Raw genomic sequence first — 20,641 nt, forward strand, 5'->3', positions numbered from 1 at the left:
CTCCCAAAGTATTTCAACTCCTTTTGGATGAAAAGAAGTAAGTGTGGTGACCCCTGTAGTCTGTCCTATCCCTCATTTCCCCCAAGAAATTCTATTTTTATGTCATTCCTTTGGGGAACGAAGGAGATGATAAACGTTTGCTGATGGTATTTTATATAGAAAATGAAACATCTCCAAACACAAGCTTTGCTTATGGGAAATGTCAATTTAGCAAAACCTAAATGATAGGAAGTTAAACTTTGACTGTGGTACCATTACCAAAGCAGAATTTTCCTCAGCTTGTTTATTGGGATTCACTTGAAAGAAACATACACACATACACACACTCACACACACACACCTCAGGCTGCTTTTTGAAATCAAATGCATTTCCTGCCTTCTTCTTTCCTCGGTGCTCTTACGACCAGCCTATTTATAGCCCAGGAAAGGAAAAAGCCCCACTGGAGGCAGGAAAACTAAGTTCAGAAAGAATAGGAGGAAGTGTGCCTGCCATTTAGCCAAACAACCTTTAATTCATTGAGCTCAAAGCCTCGCAGCTTCACTGTGGTTGTTAGGCGTAAACAGCTTGCAAATTTGAATTTTTTTTCTCTCCCCACTTTTGACCAGCACTGGGGCAATGGAGGTGATGGCAGTGTTTCCAAAGACAGACCAGAAATCTCTAGGTGTTTGCACACAGGGGAGAGAAACTTGTTAGGGGTTGGAAAGTGGAAAGAGACAATTCAACAGAGGGATGAGCTTGAATGATTCCCCGTCTGTGAATTAAGGTAAGTGTCATTTTTAAGACTGTCCATTGTTATGTCTATGTTATTATACTATGATGCATATCATGAGTAGTGGATATTAGCCAGAGACAGTATATATGCTTTGAAGCAAGTCCTCATGAAAAACTCACAAGCTTGTTTATATTTCTGAAGAAATGTAGAAATCAGTCTCAGTTCTGACATCTTCAGTTTTTAACAATGGTGTATATATATATATATTTTTTAAATAGTATTTGTTTCCTTAAGATAGCTTTATCTCCATTAAGTCTTCTTCGGTTTCATTATCACCAGGGGATTAAATAGTATGTAAATACTTTTGCTGAAGATCATTTTTGAAAAGTAATTTCTAGGATTTGTCTCTTTATTCTTTTCAAAGTGCTGATTAACGATCCATGTAGCATTTCTTGGATCAGTACTGGTTTAGAATTTATTTACACAGGCTCTCAAGCAAAAATAGTCAACTTTAGAAAAGTTACTTTAACTAAAAGTTAAATTTTGTAGAAAAGTAAGTGAAGATAAAGTTTTTGTTGTTGTTGTTGTTGTTGTTTTTAACACAAAGCTTCTCCAGGACATCCATTTTCAAACAAAGGAGAACCTTCTAGAAGCACCACAATACCACTGAACAGCTCCAGTGATAGAAACCGCTCAACCGCTCAAAATATTCATTTAGCATGCATTTTCTGAGTGACCTGAAAAAATGCCACTAGGTTTGGAAGTGGAAAGGTGGAAATGTTAAATCCAAGAACAGTTGATGTTGCCCACAAAAACATGGAAAGCTCCTAGGGACATTCCGAATTCTTTGAACATTCCTTGCTGTCAGACAAGTACATTTGTTTAAATGATGAGCCATATTTGCGTCCACCCCTGATAACTACCCCCCATTTGTGTCCTGCAGTAACTTGATGAACGTTGTCACAGTGACAACAAAGGAATACGTCTCTAGTGGTCTATCGAAAAGAAAAAGCAGAAGGAAATGTGTTGCTGTCATTTTGGCTTATCCTAGCTCGAGATTGGTATGTTTAGAATCTGTCGCGAGAAGACACCAAAGCGGGAAGCCAGAATAGGCTGAGCCAGCCAGATTGTAACTGGTGCAAGGAGCCAAGACACGGTTGTGCCTCCATGTGGACCTCACTGGCTATTCTCCTTCCTAGGAAAATTTAAGGGTTATTATTCTTTTTTTCTGTTTAGAAAATTACAATTCATTCCTTGGAAATGGTAGCAAAGTGTAGTATTCTTGAATAGAGAGAGCCAGTTTTCTTAGTTGAACTTAAACCATAAAAATAAAGAAAGAAAGAACATTAATCTGGGTAAATACGATGGATCTGAAGAAATGAGTCAAACAAACTCTTAGCACTTGTTTCCAAGACACTCCAGTGCCACAAAGGCAGTTCTGAATCCATTTTATTTTTCCATAAACTGAAATCCAGGGAAAACTGATTAATTGCTACTCCACGTGGGGCAGGTGATAGAGATGTTGCTTACAGTGGTCCTGGTTCCTGTGAATGTTGAGCTCCTTGCCTTTACAGTTTCAAAACAACTTTTTCATTTGACACACTTTCACATTTACATTATGAGGGTAAAAACGTTTTAAATAAGATCGAAGGTTTAACTAACAGAGACAATTAGGAGTTATGTATTTTATTCTAAGAACATGTCTTTTTTTTCACGTTGAGAAGTCCTATGTTTGATTGTTGGTTTCTGGATGCCTGCAGATGCTCATAAATGTATTCATGCAGTACCAGTTACTTAAAATAGATTTGGGGGAGGGGATTGTTTTAATTGTTTCTTGATGCTTTTTCAAGCTCCCGAGTGTATTTTATGTTAGAGTTAGCTAATTTGGAAAAAAAAATTATGAGCTTTTTTGTTTTTTAGCTTCTCTATTAAAGATTGTTTGGTTTCCAGCATGACTCTTATTTACTGTGTGTTTGTAGGTTACATTATTGAGCCACTGCTGGGCCTCACATTTAAATATAAGTGAAATCAGATTGCTGAAGAGATAGTATGAACCGGTGACAAATTGAAATGTCACTAAATGTAATCCACGGCTTGTAGGATACTTGAAATGGTGTGAGGAGAAGCATGCCAAGGTCAGACAGCTGTGCCCACCTGGCCTGAGGCTGTGGGGACAGGGAGAGTTGTGTATTGGTTTTAGTGTGTCTGAGAGTACCTTAAGTCCAGGTAAGTGGCCTCTGGAGGTTTTCTGTCTCTTCTGCTCTCATCCGTTCACACTCTATGTTACAGGTTTACAGCAGCACCACACCACCAAAGCATGTTTATGAAGTTTTCTTAGTTACACTGCAGTCTTTCCCTTTGGTAACTCCACATTACTCAGAGAAAGGGAATTCTATAAGACACAAAGCATCTTATACCAAATTAATGACAAGTATTAACCAGAGAAGTGATGTACATAGTGGGTACCAGAGGAGGAGGTCCTGATTTAAGCAGGCTTCATGGAGGTATGAGGTTAAGCTGACATCACAGGACAGAAGATCTGATGGTACAGCGAGAGATGAGTGTCCAACACAAGATTGGAGCTGTGCGCGTGGGCAGGGACAGGAATGTTTGGTGTGCCCAAGGAATAGGGGTGTCCAATGAAAAACAGGATTCCCAGTTACACATGAATTTCAGATCAACAACAAACTTTTTTGAGTATAAGTGTCTCCTATTGCACAAGTGTGTATGAAGCCTATGGCGTGGGACATACGTATTCAAAGAAGTTACTTGTTGTTTATCTAACATTCACATGTAACTGGGTATCCTCTGTTTACATTTCCTAAATCTGGCAACCGTACCAGGGAGCTGTGTGGCAACAGCTTGACAGACGCAGGGACAGTGAGCATAAGGAGCAAGATAGAAGCGTCTGGAGGAGGTTGGAATCAGACTGGTGGGACTGTAATGCCAGACAGAGGAGTTCAGAATCCAATTTGAAGCCCTTGGGAAGCCAGTGAGGGGCTTCGAAGAGGGAAATGACATCAGTGAGATTTACCCATTCAAGGCAGGGCCTGGTGGGGTGAAGAGAGCAGGTTTCTGAGGCCTGGCGACAACAGAGAGAAGGAAACCAGATGGAGACACATTAGAGGACAAATCGTCATGCTTTGTAAACTAATTGGCTATGGTTATAGGAAGAGAGGAAGTGTTACAGAGGATGTTATGTTTTATGGTCTATTCTAAGAAATAGCCAATCAGAGAGGGAGCAGCAGGTCAGGGAGTTAGTGAGGGAGAGGAGGGTTTTGGTTTCAGGCCTATAAAATGTGATGTGGTGGGATAGTCAGGTAGAAATGGTAAGTGAACAGCTGGACATGGGAAACAGCTTAAGAGGGAGGTGAGAAGCAGAAGAGATAACGGGCAGCATTTCTTTTGTGCTAAGCCTTTTATGTCCAGTCTCTTGTTGAATGCATACAGCCACCCATGGGCAGGTTGTATTACTAGCCACATTTTATAAATGAGGAAACTAACACTTGGAAAGATTAAGTAACATGTTCAGGACCAGCTAGCTAGTGAAAGGCAGGTAGAGAATGGAATGCAGGTGTGTAAGAGGCCAAAGCCCACGTGCCTGCTAATTCCCATGGAAAACATCGAGTATCTGCTCTGGATTCAGTTTTTGCAAAGATCTAAAGAAACCGACTTTCCATACTATACCCAGTTATTATATATATACATTTTTTTTTTTTGAGAGGGAGAGAGAGTGTGTGAGTAGGGGAAAGGGAGAGAGGGAATGTTAAGCAGTCTCCATGCTCAGCACCAAGCCCTATGCGAGGCTCAGTCTTACAGCCCTGGGATCATGACCTGAGCTGAAATCAAGAGATGGATGCTCAACCGACTTAGCCACCCACCTATGTCACCTGATTTTTAACTGGATTCTTGGTCTTTAATTTCTTTTACCTGTGGTAGCTCTCAGAATTCTGCACCTTTTAGTTAATCTCACTGAGGAAAAGGGAAGAGTTTATACTCAGAGATTTTCGTGTTTACTTATTTGTACATTCATTTTATTTCTAAAGTTCGTCTTCCATTCAGTGCCTCATTTTTTACTTTTCATTACTTATTGGTGAAGTAGATGTTGAAAACAGAGAATGTTAAACTCCTTACTCTAGCCTGGGTTGCCCTCTAGTGGCGGCCCCAGGTAACGATGCTTAGGCCAGGCAGGGACCGCCCAGGCAGCCTCTAGAAGCAAGTTCCTTACTAAACCAATAGTTCACAGAATCACTGTAGAATCATCTGTGGGCTCCTCAGTGGTTTGGAAGCTAGTTGTGCCAGGAGATTCTGGAAAATGACTTTGTGGAATTACATACCCCCTTCCAGCTGGCTGGCATTAAGGGCATTTTGAATAGACCAGTGTTATATATTTATCTTAAACTTTGTAATCATTAAAAAACATGTCACTTTTTTTTATCTTGTTAGGAAGGTACATATTATCAAGTTTGGTTATTAAGCTTTTAATGCACATATGTGCTTTTATTGTTAAGAAAGCTTCCTAAGTCTTTTATTCCAAATATTTACTTCAAGATACACAATATAGTTTTTAGTCAAAAGTGAATAATCTGTCTTTGAGGAATATATCCTAAGAAAATACTCTTAGACCAAAACAAAAGTGTATATGAAAGAATGCTTACCTATTAGTAGTGGACAAATTTTTTGGACAAATAAACAGTAAAACCTTGGTTTGCAGCATAATTTGCTCTGGAAGCGTTTGTAATCCAAAGCGCTCATTTATCAAAGCGAATTTCAAGAACCATTGGTCCAGGTGTGATCATGTGACATTAGGCATCATGTACTACTCGTATTGCAAGACATCGCTCGTTTATCAAATTAAAATTTATTAGAAATGTTTGCTCATCTTGTGAAACACTCGCAGAAAAAGTTACTCGCAATCCAAGGTTTTACTGTACAAAGAAAATAAGGAAATTGTTAAATAATATTCCACAGTGTGGAATTTTATATAGCTGTTAAATTATATTAAACTATGTACTGTTTATACTAAACGCTAAATGAAAAAGAGAAGACAAAAATATTCATGGCGTGATCTCATTTTCTTAAGAAAATATATGTTTATATGAAAAAGTTGAGAGCTAAACATATATCAAAATATTAACAACAGAAGTCTTTAGTTGGTAGGATAATGGGGATTTTTATTTTCTACTTTGTCTCCAGGATAAGCATGTTCCCCAAGATAATGTACTTGGGGAACATGTACTACTCTTATAATCTGGAACAAAAAAAAAACCAGTTATGTTTTGCAAAAGTGGAGAGCTAAGTTCCAGTGTTCTAATTTCTTGCTGTCATGGCTGACAGACATGTCGGTGCTAATTCAGTCCCCTTTACGGCCTTTCTGCCCAGTCCAGGGCTGTATCCTGTTTGGGACAGCATAATTCATTGTAATGGAAAAGATGATGATGCACTAGCCTGGTCTATGACTTCACTATATTCATCAGCAACAGGAAACAAAGACACACACTTTTTTTTCATAATTGTTTTAGTAATAATTGACAATTGGAGGAAATGAATGGCAGAAAACAATTATGGGCAGACAAGATGGTCAGCAGATCAGACTGGGAAATGCAAAGGGGCCAGTCTCAGTTTTGTTCCTGCGACGATTTCAGAACATTACAAAGATATTATTGTTTTGTTTTCAATCCACTCCTGAAATCACTGTTGTTTTTACCAGCAGTTACACAATTCTTTGCTGGCAGCAGTGACCCCCAATATGTTTTTGATTCAGTAATCCGGTAATCACACATCAAGGATTTGGAACTGAATTTTTTATGTGCATCGATACTCAGGGTCAGTGTGAACTTCTCCCCATGTGTGTCCACTAATAATGCTCCTTTATTACACTGGCCATTTGTTGCCCATGCATGAAATTTTAAATGTTTCATTTTCTATTAAATTTAAAAATATCAAATTCGTATTTCTATTTTCTGTGAGATGATCCCTGGTCTTCATTTGAGCAGCAGGGGGTGGATGTGGGAACAAACAATCAAAACTCAAAACAAGTGAATTCATGATTCACTCTCTAGTAGAATGAGCACAATTAGTAACCTCTGAGCTGAAAATGGAGGCTGTGTTATCAATAGGAAAGAGCTAAGCAAGGCAGGTGTTACATCCACCGTGGTAACATTTCTCCACCCTAGTGGCTTGTGTCCGTAGGCAGAACTTTTATTTAAAAATTTTTTAATGTTTTATTTATTTTTGAGAGAGAGATAGAGACAGCACGAGCAGGGGAGTGTCATAGAAAGAGGGGGAGACACAGAATCTGAAACAGTCTCCAGGCTCTGAGCTATCTGTCAGCACAGAGCCCGACATGGGGCTCGAACCCACGAACCGTGAGATCATGACCTGAGCTGAAGTTGGACGCTCAACCAACTGAGCCACCCAGGCGCCCCCGTAAGCAGAACTTAACGGTCCTGCTGGGCACTGTTAACATTCTTTGGGTAGGGGAACTACACATGCATGGCATGCTTTAACCTGTACTCCAAGTCATATTTTTCTCTCATTAGCCTGATTTGGATTAAAATTCTTCAGCAGCTCTCGCTTCGAATCTTAAAGACCTCTCACTGGTCATGCTATTTGTTGTGGAGACCTCTAGACCGGTGCTATCCAATAGGAATGTAACTTGAGTCACAAATGTCATGCAATGTTTTCTAGTTGCCATGCTATAAAAATAAAAGAAACAAAATTAATTTTTTAAAATATACTTTATTTAACCCAATATATCAAAACTTTATCATTTTGAAATGCAATCAATATAAAAGGCTATTAGTGAGGTAGTCTATCTTTTTTTGGTACTAAGTCTGACATCCAATGTGTATTTTACTCTTAGCATGTATCTCAGTTCAGGCAAGGCTCAGTTTGCGTGCTGAATGGAGTCAGGTGCCTGTGGCTATCGTACTAGACAGTGAGAATCTAAACAGAAGACCTGCAGTGCAGTCACTGTTATGTAAATGGCATTGAAGTTTGGGCTGTGAGATTCTACTGTCTGTTCAGGACTGTGCCTTCTCTGTGATGTTAGCAAGCCACTCGGGCAGGTATGAACTGCAACTGAATAACTGAAGAGCAAGTAAAAGATTGCCAGTTTTTGACATTTTGCCTATTAGATCCAACTATTTTGCCTATCAGAACAATCCAACTGTTCATTAGACTGTGTCACTAATGGATTCCTCAGCTGAGGATAGAGAGGGGTCATAGAGGTTTCTAAAAACTCCCAGTTTTTGAAATCTGTATTAAATGATTGTAAGAAACTTTATTCTGTAATGATGTTTTCAAGTGAATTCTGGCATAGGAATAGACTCCGTTACACAGACTAAAACTAACATCTAGAAAGCATTATGAACGTTGTGTTTCTAATAATAAATAAACCTTAGCACAAAGAAAGAAATCTTTAGAATTCACACACGCATACTCCTAACATTGTGATCGGTTGCTGATGTCTATTCTGCATTCTGCATTGTCTTCTTTGAGGAGGAGGAAGCATGCTTCAATAATCTTGTATCACTACTATGCCCTGGGGGACTCTCATGCCAGTCAGCTGCAGCGATAAAGATAGCTCCGTGTGCTAAATGTAGAGATCCAAAAATAGAACCAATGGATGTGGATAAAACTGTAACACACTGGAAGTTTTTGTGGCCTCGTCAATGGCAGGGACCCGGGCTCAGGACTTGACAATCCTGGCGGCAAGTCCCAGCACCCTGGAGCGATCATAGTTTGGGTTCATTTCTTATTCCAGGAGGATTTGTTTATGAAAGCTATATTTAAAGCAGTCAGAAAACTCTAAAACCAAAATAAAAGTTAGAGACATTTCAAATGTAAATGGTGACCATCCATCGAACGATTTAGAAACTGGTCATGCTCCCAAAGCTTGTTTGTAAGAACTTTATTGCCCCTTGGAAGTCATTTTCCATTTTCCCCATAGAAACAAAGTCATAAATAGTGAGTGGGCATGTGCACCTAAGATACCATATATTTACAATGAAATTGTTGCAATGTATTTATTATATATTTGCAATGTATTACGTATTCTTTATTTTTTTTTAATATTTTATTTATTTCTAGGACAGAGAGAGAGAGAGAGACAGCGTGAGCAGGGGAGGGTCAGAGAGAGAGGGAGTCACAGACTCTGAAACAGGCTCCAGGCTCTGAGCTGGCAGTCAGCACAGAGCCCGACGCGGGGCTCGAACCCACGAACCGCGAGATCATGACCTGAGCGAAAGTCGGACGCTTAACCGACTAAGCCACCCAGGCGCCCCTACGTATTCTTTATTAAATCATTATTATTTTATGGAAGCATGTTAGTTAAATTATCACACTGAATTTTAAAAATTGTTTTGAATATTTAGTTTTGAGAGAGAGAGACAGAACACAACCAGGGGAAGGGCAGAGAGAGAGGGAGACACAGAATCCGAAACAGGTTCCAGGCTCTGAGCTGTCAGCACAGAGCTCAATGCGGGGCTCGAACTCAGGAACCATGAGATCATGACCTGAGCCAAAGTCGGACACTTAACCGACTGAGCCACCCAGGGGCCCTATCCCAATGCATTTTAATGAAATAAAATTACTGTATCACTCCTACATTAGTATGTTATACCATACATTAATAATATTTTAATAATTACACTATATTAATATGTAAATAATATATGAATAATTAAAACAAAAAATATGCTGAATCAGCTCATAATCACCTTATATCCAAAACACTGAGCATTGGAAGAGGAGCTAGCAAATGTCTAATGTTGCACCAGGCTCAGGAACAAGCATTGAAGATATATCATACTTATTTTGTCCCTTAACGTTGGCAGGAAAGCAAATCCACCAAGGAAGAATGAGGAAATAGATATAATTCTTTACTAAGGAGGTTGCCTCACCTATGTGACTCTCAGGCAGAGAAAGTCTTTACATTTGTAAGTCTAAACTTGGGATTTGCCTTTTCCTTAAGGAAGAAATATCCCTAGCATTGCTGTCAGTGTGGAGCCATAATTAGGATCTTTTATTCCCTCCCAAATAGGGTGAGGTTTTCCTAAGTAACACTTGGCCGAGAGGAAGGTGGAGAGAAAGGCCACAGTGAAAGAGAATATGTGAGCACATGATACAGAGATTTGTGCACAAATGTTCTGTTCTCCTGTGGGGAAAGAAAGGCAGAGAACGATGGACTCAGCTTTGAATCATTCTTTGTGCTTTTCCCTGAAGCCTCCAGAGTGGGAAACAGGAGGGGAGGGGGTGGTGTGCAGTTGGTCTCTGTGTGTTGGGTACATTTTCCAGCTCAGTTTTTTTGTATCTTTGTGAGTGCCGTGAACCCTTGGATCCTGCGGATACCACCATGGCTTTTCTAATCGCTAGTAAATGAAGAAGGGGTGGCGAAGTCAGCCATTAACCGGCCTTCAGGCAAGGTCAAGAAGTCTGGGCTGAATGGGGCCACTGGTTGGTTTCACAAATCAGCAAGAGAATTCGAGGGCATGTGGGTGAGGTGAGATTATGTATGTAGCTCAAGGACAGGGCAGTCTAGGCCAGGTGAATAATGGATTCCTGCGACTTCTCTTTTCCGGAACACCCTCCTATAATCCCTTCTGACTGGGACCTGGGGCTGTTTCTCTGGTTACAGAGGCCCGCTAACAGAGATCGGGGCATGGGGGTGGGTGGGAGGCGTGCTGCACCACAGGCTGCTCAAAGAAGCATGCTACTTCTGGAGCATGCACATCCGTGTTCTCTATCTGAAACTATCACTACCCTTCCTGACGGATGAACCCATCCTTCTTCAGTATCCTTTCTCTCAATTTCTTTTGCTTCTAGGACATTTTCTTTAAAACATTCATGATTTGGGGGCACCTGGATGGTTGAGGTGGTTAAGTGTCTGACTCTTGATTTCGGCTCAGGTCATGATCTCATGATTTTGTGAGTTCAAGCCCCATGTTGGGCTTTATACTGACAATGCAGAGCCTGTTTAGGATTCTCTATCTCCTTCTACCTCTGTCACTCCCTGCTCATGCTTTCTCTCTCTCTCTCTCTCAAAATAAATAAACAAACATAAATAAATAAGGCATCCATGAATTTCCTTTGCCCTGAGAACTACAACCCAGACTACCTAAATCCGCTGCCCACACTAGTTACCCATTTCAATTCTCTAATTCCACTGCTGAAATTCTCAGTCTGTATTGTGGCACATGACACCTTTATTTTCTCATTTCTCTTTCAAAGTTTTAAATGCATAAAATCAGATACTCTGTCCTCAATTCCATTATACTGAAAATATAATGTCAGAAACTTTCTGACTGATGCAGGAAGCAATCTCTTCTCATTTTTATTCCTCTTGATCCCTGCACCACTTAATATCCTATAATTTTCCTCTATTGAAATCTGAGATGCCACATTGTTCCTGATTTCTTCCTATCCTGATAAGGGTTTTTTTTTTTTTCCCTCTGCCCTTCAATGTAGCCATTTACCAGGGATCCTTGTTTCTGTGTCTGTCTAAATCCTTTTTCCCTCAGAGATCCTTTTCATGGCTTCCATATGTAAATAACTCTGCACTTGCTTATCTAACTCTGAGGGAATTTTAGCCTGTCTTCTGGGTACAAGTGTCTGTCTGTTTCTATTTGATGTTCCATCATCCTATCAAACATAGCCACGTCCAAAATAAAAACCCTACTGCTTCCCTTATCTACTCAGCCTCCCTGTGTTCTTTCCTTTGATGGTGACATCATCCCATCTGGGTTGGAGCCATTTTTCCTCTAACCTTCACCTCTTGGTAACTCAGTAAGTAGATCATCCTTCCTGTTAAATGTGTCTCATATTCCATTTCTGTCACTACTGCTTCCATTCTTCTTTTTTTTTTTTTTAACCTAAATCAAGATAAAAGGCTACTCTGTGAGTAGTCACCTAGCTGACTTCCTTCCCTCAGGCTCTCCCCTTCCCTCATACCCACCTCTCCATACTCCTGAGAGAATAATCTGTCTTGGAGGGTGTTAGGACTTGTTAACAGTTGTTAAGTAGAGCCTTGTTGCTGGATGGTGAACAAAACAAAAATCCATAACAGAAACTGAAATAGAGGTTGGCCACTCAGCAGGTCCTGGAGGAGGCACACTGCATACCTTGAGGGTCTACATGGCGAGGTCAAGGCAGGGTACAGGGATAGGACCTGGGCACATGCCTTTTGTAGGGTCTGTGAGTGGAATGCTTGGGGTTCCTGGGCTATGACCAGATTGGTCAATTCAAACCAAAAAGAGCATGGTTTTGGTAAGATCCACCAGGGTCTGACCTAAGGATAGCATGAGGGAAGGCCCTGGGAGGCTGGGGGGACTGTTTATCACAAGGGTCATTAGGGAAGTCCTGTTAGGAACTTACATTTACTTGTGACTCTGTAAGCTATCATCCCCTTGCATGAGGGGCTCGTGTCTGTGTAAGGTCCCCCAGGCCACTTGGCTGAACAAAATGGAGGCTGAGGCAGCAATATCATGGAGTAACTTTAGCTAAACTCTTGACAGAAGCCTACAGACTGTCTGGGATCTTAGCCAAGATTCAGGGAATGGAGATTCATTCAAAGTAGCTATACTAGTTATAAGAAGAAGTGTATCTCCTGGAATCGCAAGAAGTGAAGTTGAGAATGGCAAGGACCTCCCACCAGTTGATCAGTGTCTGAGGCCGTGACTGCTGGGCCATGATGGTTTTTGTTATTCCTCAGAGGCTCTGCTCCCCCTGTCCCCTTGCTTTTCCTGTCTCACCGAGCACAGGAAGAAGGAGGATGCCCATCACCTCCTCAGTTTGAAGGTCCTTTTTATTGAAGCACTGATAGAATTGGATACATCTCCTGCTTTCAATCCCCAATTCTCTTGAAAAAGAATCTAATGATCAGACTGACCTAAATTGCCTCAGGTGTCAATTCCTTGTCTGGTCATTTATGACCTTGAGACAGGAGGTCCAGTGCTAATCCTGAGGATGAGGGCAGTTTGCAGAAGAGAGTCTTGTGCTTGTGTAAATCATCTCTTACACATCTGGCCTTTGGGTGTAATAGAGCATTTTATTTTATTTTCTTACTTTTCTCTGCCAGGCTCTAGCCAGCAATGTGTCTCCTAACTTTGCCTAAACATGTCATGTAGTTTTCCCTCTCATTGGATTTGCCTGTACTAATATAGGCAGCTAGGGTACCACCACACCCCCCTTCTTTCTCTTAATTCGAATCCTGTAGGCTTCCAGATGCAGCACACATCTGCCATCTTTGATGAAGCCATCATCAGTCTTCAGTGACATTGCCCTCTTCAGAAATGCTGTAACATGCTGTCTATCTAATGTATTCAATCACATGCTGTTTGGTGATATTTCTTTCATTTATTCAGTCATTTTATGTCTCTTTAGGTAACTTTCCAGGAGTTTCTTCTCTCATCAACTTAATTATAAATTCCTTAAAGTATAAGTCATGCAAGGACCATTGGACACCATCTTTCTGCAGGTTATCATACATATACATGAAAGTAAAAGTTTCAGAATGGTGTGCTTACAGGTTATCTTATTTTTCTTCTTTGTGCTTTTCTGTACTTTGCAAGGTGAACATACATGAGTTTTGAAATCACACACATACAAAGAAACATAAGTCACCATAACTATTCCAAATGGGAGCAAGTCAGTACCTCTGATACCTTGACATAAAGTTGGGTTGTCTGTGCTTTTCTAAGTTGGTTTATGTATATAATTCTGGGACTTAAGGCAGTTGTCTGGGAAGAAGATTAATTTTGAGCATAAGACTGGGAAGGGTGGACAAGATAGAGAGCCTGGGTTAGGCCTGGCCCCCAGGGACCGCCAAAGAGGGTTGCATATTATAAAGAGTGATGACTGTATTGTAAAGACCCTGAGTTTTCAGTTAAATAAGGGTATACCACAAACCTTTTACTCTGAGATCCCATTCAAATGAGATCAGAGGGGTTGGGGTTTATTTGCTTGTTTGTTTTAAGTCACAAATGCACAGTGACAATATTTTGAAAGCTGGAAAAGAGACAGTTGACTACTAACTCAACAATAGAAATCAGAAAATCATTCCAATTTGTCCTGGAGAACCCTTCGAAGATCCAGGAATTAGTGACAATAGATACCCCTGAAACTGTAGGTGAAGATGAGGCTAACACGAAGAAGATTGGTTGAAAATCTTCCTAAAAAGCAGTTAGGTTCCCAGATCCTCGCCCCTACTTTACACAGTTGGGAATTACCCTCTCTTGCATTGTAGCAGGGTTCTGGAGGTTTATTCTCTCAAGAAGTTAGAACATGGGGTGTGTAGACTGGGGACACTGGTCTTTGGATGGGGTCCAGCTGAAGGCATGAATTTTACATTTAAAACTAGAGGGGTGTCTGGGTGGCTCAGTTGGTTAAGTATCCGACTTTGGCTCTGATCAGACTTTGGCTCAAGTCACAATCTCATGGTTTGTGGGTTTGAGCCTCACATGGTGCTCTCTGCTTTCAGCACTGAGCCTGCTTCTGATCCTCTGTCCCCCTCTATCTCTACCCTTTCCCTGTTTGCTCTCTCTCTCTTTCTCTCTCAAAAATAAATGTTTAAAATTTTTTAAAAACTAGAGATTAATTGAAAATTGACACCAGACCTCTACTCCCACTTAGATCCTAGAATGTCATAGCCAAAGCAGAAAATGCAATTGTTAATAAATTCTAGGCTTTGTATCTTAAGACTTAGTGACAGAAAAAGATGTTCTGGCTCCATGTCTGAAAAGCATGGGGAAGTGACTCATAGGTTAGGGAATCATCTGCCTGAATCAGATGTTCACCCCTGCAGCACTCAAATGTGGCCAAAGCAAGAGGGATACTAAGACTGCTGCAGTTTGGATCACATGCCCATCCTTGGACAATGAACTTTGCCCCAAATACCAAAGAAGTTCCCAAGGTGGAAGGGCAGATGAGGTTGGCACTGAGAGTGGGCGTGGTAGGCAGACATTGTTGGAGGTGTCAGCTGAAACTCCTCAGCCTCCCCTATAGGCAATGATGTTATAGAGGCAAAGGTCCTATGAAGGCTTAAAGCTGTCTTACCAATATAAACTTTGCATTTCTATAATATATTATGGGGTTTCCAAGCACTTCATTTCATTAGCTTTCCAGAAAAACCCATTAAATGGATACTGTCACTCTTGCTTTATTGATGATGAAGGGGAACTCCTAATGGTAATGTGGTTGACTCACTCACTCTCCCTCAACTAGACTAAGGCAGACAGAGCTGGTGGGAGAAATCTTGTCTTTAGATTCTTAGTCTGATTGGATTTGTATGTTAGCACCCCAGTGATCAGGCCAAAATCACAGATTCCTGGATATTTGGGCAGGGGAGGACATGTGAAGGCGCCATTCATAGTCAGGGGACTATACGACTGACTGCCCCTAGTCACCTAGGGTCTCCCCCACGACTGCCTGGGCGGCAACCCCAACACGTGTCAAATCAGTAGAGGCTTGGAGAGTGCTGCCAAGCGCCCACAGCCAGAGGAGCCACGTGGCCTCCTTTTGGAATAAGACTAAAGAATTAACTTCTGGGAAGAATTTTCCATCTGTTTTCCAGATAAGATTGATTAGAACCATCTACTCAGTTTTGCAGATTCCATGCAAGAATGGATGAATTGTCCCGTCTGGCCTGGCTGTGTTTAGTCCACATTTCTCAGAAGAGTGCTAGCTCCTCCAGGCAGAGAAGGCCTCTTTACCTTCAGACCACCTCTCAGGAAGAGGAGCTAGATGTTCTGGATGTGTGCTCCATGCTGGCTGGAAGGGAGCACTGTAGGCAGGAAGGGCGGCTCCATTTGGTGTCAGCTAGACAGCTCCCTGTGCTTTTCATTCACCCTCTGCTGATGTTTTTGGGGGGAAACACTCTTTGTATTTGTCAGTCCTCTCTGGGTCCCTTCCACCTCCCCTACCAACTGCCCTCCCGACCAAGCCTGTTCTCTTTGTTTTGTTTTGTTTTGGTTTTTTTTTTGGTATAAAGAACTTTCCTCCCATTAATTTTAGAGCTTCAGGAAAGCGATTAAAAGAGATTGGATTGAGGAAAGCTATCTGATCCTGTTTTCTGTGCACAAGGCTGCACACACGCGCGCGCGCACACACGCGCGCGCACACACACACACACACACAAACCCGTGAAGCCAAATTGATTAAAAATGGATCCATCCTTTTGCTTGTTATTTAGTAATACTCTCTGTATTTTAATAATGAGTTCAGACAGTCTGTACTGATTGTGGTTACTGAGGTAATAATGCTGTTTTTTATTCGGTTTACCATTCTTTTTCTCTCCTCTCCTGCTTCTTTTGGATCTTTCACATTTTCCTTATTGCAGTTTCTCCCCCCTAAGGTTTTGGAAGTTAGGTCCTCTGTGTTTTTTTCTTATAACTGGGTGCACGTAAAAGATATTATTTGATGTAACAGAGTCTAAAGTTAATATCTCCATATTGACATCTTCTGCATAGCACAGAGCCCTTGCAAACCTTGCATTTTGATTGCATTCTCCCATCTGCCGTCTTATCACTGATGAAGATTTTAGTCCTAGTTTTTCTCTTTTAAGCAGTTTTGTCAAGGGATAATTGGCATAGAATAAAAGGTGCGTCACAGTATACAGCTCGATGTCTTGACATATGCATACACCCTTGACGCCATCACCACCATCAAGATCCACACACGGCCACTTAAAAAATAGATCCAGTTTACATGTTAGCCTTAACAGGCTGTGTGTGACCAAGGTCTGCTAGTTTTCAGTGTCTTTTGCTTAAAAGTTCTGTGGCTTCTGGACAAAAGTAACTGTGATAATTACCGTTCCTCAAAGCCCCCTGGGCGTTGTGCCAAGTGCTTTACAGTACTTAGTTTTCATTGCTTTTTTATTGTCTTTAATTTTTAATTATAAAAACAGTACAGGTTTATTGTAAATAAATGTGCATGTCAAAAATGAATAGTGTGACAAAGGAAAGGCTCATAACTCTTGCGACCCTTTGTTTTCTTCAGAATGGATATACGTTTATTGCTCGTCACTGCAGATATTTTCTACGCATTTGAAAGCATACATGACTGTGATAAAAATGGAGCTAAATACATAGTGGAGGGGTTTGAGAGGCTAAAATAATAGTCATTTATGCACAGCGCTTTTTGCAGCTTGCTTTTTTTCACTCCTTACCGCCAAGCCATCTTCCCATTTCATCTATTTCATGGCTGCACGGCATATATAGCATTGAATTAATAGCATTGCGACTATTTTGATCCTCTTTTTACTTTTAGGCTCTTTTTTCTTTTCTTGTTGTGATTACAGGTGTCTCATGGAATTTGTCCTAACATATACCTTTGTGCACTTGTTGAATATTTTATAGGAAAAAACCCTGAAATACAGTGCATTATTCCCAACTGCCATAGCCACCTTTTGAGTTGGGTATTATCCTTTCCTTTTCACAATCGAGGAATTTTATACTTAAAGGGTTAAGCTAACTCAGCTGGTGAGTGGCTAATTAAGGCATGAAAATCCTGCCTTCCCAGTGCTCCAGTGTGTCAACATCCTCAACACTCAACTCACTGCTTCTCCTATTAGTTTGGAAAAATGGTTAAAAAAGAAAAAGGTTGTTAATGTTGGAATTGTCAGGAGGATTAGTGGGGATTTTCAGCTGACAGTAGTTCTATGGAATTAGAATGCAGAACATATTTCAAGCAATTTATATTTTCACCTGGCCCTTCAGCTGAGGACACTAATGTGAGAGCTGAAGGGCTATTTTTAGCAGGTTACTTTAAGCCCTCGTGGGGAGGGGGGCAGTTGTGAAATAGCCTGTCCATCACAGGCAGCTAGGAATCGCTTGCCCACTTTTTTGATCCGAAGGAAAGGACACAGACCATCTGGGCCAGTAAGTTGGGTCCAAAACTGGACTCATGTTTATTTTACTTAATAAATGTGCTCTTGAATAATATGAGTTGAGTTTAGATTGGTCGAATGCCATTTTTAATGCACCAAGAGTGCACACGTTTCTTGTAATCCTACAAGTGGCTTTCTAAAACAAAGAATGCTTTGGTAATGTGAACAAAGTTCCCTCCACTTATGTTGATTATAACCTATTTTGTCTTTTCTTAAGGCAGGGAACTCTATGCTTGGTTGCTTGCGTCTTAGAATGTGTTGGCTGGCATAGCCATATTCATTAACAATAATGTGGAATATATGTGCTGTTATTAAGAACATAGAAAAATATAGTTCAACCTCTCGAGCCAAAGTCCCAAACCAAATGACACGGCAAAACCATATAATTTTGAAGACGTGGTTTTAGAAAACCAACTCCCGCCAGGAGGAGTGTGGTTGTAGACCATGGGCACTCCTCTCCTTGGGTATGGACTGTGAGCCCCATTCCTGTCTCATGGAGGTGGCGTAGGGAAAGCTGGCTCTTCACTTACTCAGGCCACAGTCCAGAGAATAAAACAGAAACAAGTGAGGTTTTGACTGATCCTCTTTCCCAGTAGCACCACCGTGCTCTTTGAAAGTACACTGAAATGTTTTTAGTCCAACGTGAACATTTTTGTTCTTCATAACTTATTGGTTCACATTCACTCATGTATGTTTTTTTAATGTTTATTTTTGAGAAAGAGAGAGAGAGACAGAGAGAGAACAAGCAGGGGAGGAACAGAGAGAGGGAGACACAGAATCTGAAGCAGGCTACAGGCTTCGAGCTGTCAGCACAGAGCCCGATGCAGGGCTCAAACCCACAGACTGTGACATCAGGACCTGAGCCCAAGTTGGATGCCTAACTGCCTGAGACCCCCAGGCACCCCAAGACATTTTTGGTTTTAAAAAATATTATTATTTGTGAAAAGCAAGCATCTCCAACATAAATGATTTAGCTAATAGACCTGGTGGGATATAATTTTGAAAGGAATTTTTAGTGCTTTTAAGATTGAAATCTTGATCCTCTGAAGTTGACACTTAATGAGGTCTTTTATAAGGCCTTATTAAGGCCATGGACCTTTGTATTAACTTTAGATCCATTTTTGGAAAATTGCTGAAAGTGTATAGTAAAATGAATAATTTTGCAAACCAAATAATCCCACTTTTGGATATCTATACTTTGGAATTAAAAGTACCAGATCCTAAAGATATACATGCAAGGATGTTTAGTGCACCATTGCTTAGAGAAACACAGAACTTGGACCATCTTGAATGCTCATTAGTAGGATGAATAAAATATGATATAACCACACTGTGGAGAAGTATGCAGCTATTAAAGGGTATACATTAAATGATATTCTTGACCTTGGAGCCAATATACATGATCATGATACATTAAGGGGAAAGATCAAATACAAATCGTTTTTTTAATAGAAAGCATAGAACCCCATACATGTATATATGTAGAGATACATTTTTCATGTGTTTTCTTGGCAAGATGGGAGTGGATCAGAGAGAAGTTACTATAATTTTCTTTATGTCTATCTCTGTATCATTTGATTTGCTACAATGAGCAAATTGCTTTTTAAATGTAAATATTTTAGAATTTTTGCAAAGGGAAACAAGACAATTCTTCTATGTGATAATGTCATTATTCTGACCATTAGAACAGATATTGAAGAATTTATAGGTACTCAAATACCTATCAAATCATCATCATGAAGGCTGATATTTTTTAGCTATTTTAGCCAAAGCTCCCATGGATTTGACTTGTCACTACAATGTATTTACCTCCATGAGCCAAGAAGCTTTCCAGAGTTCGTTCTTCCTGTGGTTATAAAGAAGCAACACCTGCCTCTCTGTTCTGACCCCTCCTCTCCACCTGCTCCTCAATTAGAGACTTTTAGTGCAACGTATGTTGATCTACTGCTTTCACTAATAAGAATAGCAATCATAAAGATGAGCCATGAGAACAAAAAGTTCCTGTTTAATTAAAACATGAAGGAAAACTGGAAATTTTCCTACCACTTTTTGTGCTTCTCAAGAGAGTTTGTGCTTCTCAAGGTGCTTTCTTAGTTTACCCCCTCTGATCTACAAATGAGAAAATCTGGTTGCAGTAATTTTAGATTCTCATTACTCAGTGGGCTCCTGCTCTGTCTGTGGTCACTTTGTGTGCTCCCAGGCAGTCATGAAGAACATCTTATCCAAAGGCTTTCTATACACAAAAGTAAGTAACCCCAGAATGCAGCCTAGAGTTTGAGCAAACAGTGTAAGTAAATCATGGTGATGTTTAATCGAGTGTGTGATAAAGGGAATGAAAACTTTAGGAAAGGATATGGAAATGAGCTTAGAAGCTCGGTCCTCACAGATTTATAACCTAGAGGTGGTGACGGTTGGATTAAAACGTGAGCAAGTAGTTTGGCACAAAGGACTGGAAAACAGGACTTGCAGTTAGCTAGCTGGGTTTGGATAATGCGCTAAAGTGAGGAGCGGAAGTGATTACATAGAACATTGACATTGTTTAGAGTTACAGGCTTCCCCAGCTATTCGAAAGTAGAGCATTCCTATGAAACCTTTTGTAAGCCAAAAATGGCATAAAGCAACAAAGCAGTTACCACTAATTTATATGGAAAACTTTTTGAACTTTCCCACATTCCAAAAATAACCTCTTAGGCTTTTCTGATACCACATCTTACTGATGGATGCACAAAACAAATCGAGAAAAAGCAGATGCTCACAGAGACAGGTCAAAGCCATGGCAGCTTGATACTGAGATGCTAGAGGTAGTTCCCGGGGAAGGAGCTGGGCAGTGCCAATCTTACGCCACCCTGCTTGGCACTGACTCTGTAAGGGCGCAGTGCCAAATGCTGAACACTATTTTCGCTTTTCACCTTTTTTTGATTTCTGTTGGTTAGCAAATACAGGTGCTAATGTAGCTCTTTCGTAAAAGTGAAGTGGCATAATTTGAACTTTCAAAATGTTAGATGCCTGCACACACAGTGTTGGGGATGGATTTAGTATAAAA

The 20,641-nt window shown here is 40.6% G+C and overlaps 1 protein-coding gene across 1 annotated transcript in view; it reads left to right on the plus strand.

Annotated features, from left to right (window-relative positions):
- Positions 1-555: 555 nt before the first annotated feature.
- The window catches only part of RASGRP3 (RAS guanyl releasing protein 3), a 103,001-nt gene continuing 82,915 nt past the window's right edge, over positions 556-20,641 (plus strand). Inside the window, exon 1 of the mRNA XM_039250315.1 lies at positions 556-764. The gene's annotated coding sequence lies outside the window, so the exon portion shown is untranslated. The remainder of the gene's footprint in view (positions 765-20,641) is intronic.

Source organism: Hyaena hyaena, unplaced genomic scaffold, assembly GCF_003009895.1.
Source record: "Hyaena hyaena isolate Hyena2069 unplaced genomic scaffold, ASM300989v1 scaffold_362, whole genome shotgun sequence".
NCBI lineage: Eukaryota > Metazoa > Chordata > Mammalia > Carnivora > Hyaenidae > Hyaena > Hyaena hyaena.